Source organism: Schistocerca gregaria, unplaced genomic scaffold (assembly GCF_023897955.1).
Source record: "Schistocerca gregaria isolate iqSchGreg1 unplaced genomic scaffold, iqSchGreg1.2 ptg000336l, whole genome shotgun sequence".
NCBI classification, from domain to species: Eukaryota; Metazoa; Arthropoda; class Insecta; order Orthoptera; family Acrididae; genus Schistocerca; species Schistocerca gregaria.
The window spans coordinates 4,364,874-4,368,148 of record NW_026061801.1 but is presented as its reverse complement, the minus strand read 5'-3'; positions in this window follow the sequence as shown (position 1 = coordinate 4,368,148).

Here is a 3,275-nt window from a genome sequence, read left to right as displayed (position 1 = left end):
CCACATACTGCTGCACGCGACATAGCTTTGCAGCCGAGAAATGGAACCGTTTCAGACAGAAGAACGGCCAATGTGGCGATCTGGCTTTAAGTCGATTCGATAACAAATGACGAAAACGGACGGATTTCTTAGGTTTTTCCTACATATGAACCCTTTTCACATTCTCCCGCGCAAGACGGCTGCTAGACCTCCTTTCATGCAAAATCTTAAGTTCCAGTGCTCATGTCCAAGGCACAAAAGCCAGATAAAAAGTCAGAAATCGATACCTAAAACTTGAACTGTACTACTTCTTACTGGCTATTACATAAACTTAGAAGCTTCATCTGTGTTCTACTATGGTGCTTTTAGTGTCTCCGCATACCGCAGCACGAGACATAGCTTTGCAGACGATAAATGTAACCGTTTCAGACAGAAGTGCGGCCAATGTGACGATGTGGCTTTAATTCGATTCGGTAACAAATGACGAAAGCGGACGGATTTCTAAGGTATTGACTACATATGAGCAGTTTTTACATTCTCCCGTGCAACGCGGCTGCTAGTCCTCCTTCCATGCAAAATCTTAAGTTCCTAGCTCATGTCCAAGGCACCAAAGAAGGGTAAAAAGTCTATAATCGATACCTAAAACTTGAATTGTACTACTTCTTACTGGCTATTACATCAACTTAGAAGCTTCATCTGTGTTCTACTATGGTGCTTTTAGTGTCTCCGCATACCGCAGCACGCGACTTAGCTTTGCAGACGATAAATGTAACCGTTTCAGACAGAACGGCGGCCAATGTGACGATGTGGCTTTAATTCGATTCGGTAACAAATGACGATAGCGGACGAATTTCTCAGGTTTTTACAACATATGAACACTTTTCACATTCTCCCGTGCAACGCGGCTGCAAGTCCTCCTTTCATGCAAAATCTTAAGGTCCTAGGTCATGTCCAAGCCACCAACGCACGCTAAAAAGTAATTAATCGACAACTAAAACTCGAATTGTACTATTTCTTACTGGATATTACTTCAACTTAGAAGCTTCTTCTGTGTTCTACTATGGTGCATTTTTCGTTTCGGCATACCGCAGCACGCGACATAGCTTTGCAGACGATAAATGTAACCGTTTCAGAAAGTAGAACGGCCATTGTGACGATCTGGCTTTAAGTCGATTCGATAACAAAAGACGAAAACGGTCGGATTTCTCAGGTTTTTACTACATATGAACACTATTCACACTCTCCCGTGCAACGCGGCTGCAAGTCCTCCTTTCATTCAAAATCTTAAGGTCCTAGGTCATGTCCAGCCACCAAAGCCGGCTATAAAGTGAATAATCGACAACTAAAACTTGAATTGTACTACTTCTTACTGGCTGTTTCTTCAACTTAGAAGCTTCATCTGTGTTCTACTATGGTGCTTTTAGTGTCTCTGCATACCGCAGCACGCAACATAGCTTTGCAGACGATAAATGTAACCGTTTCAGACAGAAGAGCGGCCAATGTGACGATCTGGCTTTAAGTCGATTCGATAACAAATGACGAAAACGGGCGGATTCCAAAGGTTTTTACCACATATGAACACTTTTCACATTCTCCTGCAACGCGGCTGCTAGTCCTCCTTCCATGCAAAATCTTAAGTTCCTAGCTCATGTCCAAGGCACCAAAGAAGCTTAAAAAGTCAATAATCGATACCTAAAACTTGAATTGTACTACTTCTTACTGGCTATTACATCAACTTAGAAGATTCACCTGTGTTCTACTATGGTGCTTTTGGTGTCTCCACATACTGCTGCACGCGACATAGCTTTGCAGCCGAGAAATGGAACCGTTTCAGACAGAAGAACGGCCAATGTGGCGATCTGGCTTTAAGTCGATTCGATAACAAATGACGAAAAGGGACGGATTTCTTAGGTTTTTACTACATATGAACACTTTTCACATTCTCCCGTGCAATTCGAGTGCTAGTCCTCCTTTCATGCAAAATGTTAAGGTCCTAGCTCATATCCAAGAGACCAAAGCCAGCTAAAAAGTCAATAATCGATAACTAAAACTTGAATTGCACTACTTCTTACTGGCTATTACATCAACTTAGAAGCTTCATCTGTGTTCTACTATGGTGCTTTTAGTGTCTCCGCATACCGCAGCACGCGACATAGCTTTGGAGACGATAAGTACTACCGGTTCAGAGAGAAGAGCGGCCAATGTGACGATCTGGCTTTAAGTCGATTCGATAACAAATGTCGAAAACGGACGGATTTCTCAGGTGTTTACTACAAATGAATAATTTTTACGTTCTCCCGTGCAACGCGGCTGCTAGTCCTCCTTTCATGCAAAATCTTAAGTTCCTAGCTAATGTCCAAGGCACCTAAGCAGGGTAAAAAGTCAATAATCGATACCTAAAACTTGAATTGTACTACTTCTTACTGGCTATTACATCAACTTAGAAGTTTCATCTGTGTTCTACTATGGTGCTTTTAGTGTCTCCGCATACCGCAGCACGCGACTTAGCTTTGCAGACGATAAATGTAACCGTTTCAGAGAGAAGAGCGGCCAATGTGACGATCTGGCTTTAAGTCGATTCGAGAACAAATGACGAAAACGGGCGGATTCCAAAGGTTTTTACCACATATGAACACTTTTCACATTCTCCTGCAACGCGGCTGCTAGTCCTCCTTTCATGCAACATCTTAAGTTCCTAGCTCATGTCCAAGGCACCAAAGAAGCGTAAAAAGTCAATAATCGATACCTAAAACTTGAATGGTACTACTTCTTACTGGCTATTACATCAACTTAGAAGATTCACCTGTGTTCTACTATGGTGCTTTTGGTGTCACCGCGTACCGCAGCACGCGACATAGCTTTGCAGACGATAAGTACAACCGTTTCAGAGAGGAGAGCGGCCAATGTGACGATCTGGTTTTAAGTCGATTCGATAACAAATGACGAAAACGGACGGATTTCTAAGGTTTTTACTACATATGAACACTTTTCACATTATCCCGTGCAATTCGAGTGCTAGTCCTCCTTTCATGCAAAATGTTAAGGTCCTAGCTCATATCCAAGAGACCAAAGCCAGCTAAAAAGTCAATAATCGATAACTAAAACTTGAATTGCACTACTTCTTACTGGCTATTACATCAACTTAGAAGCTTCATCTGTGTTCTACTATGGTGCTTTTAGTGTCTCCGCATACCGCAGCACGCGACATAGCTTTGCAGACGATAAGTACTACCGTTTCAGAGAGAAGAGCGGCCAATGTGACGATCTGGCTTTAAGTCGATTCTATAACAAATGTC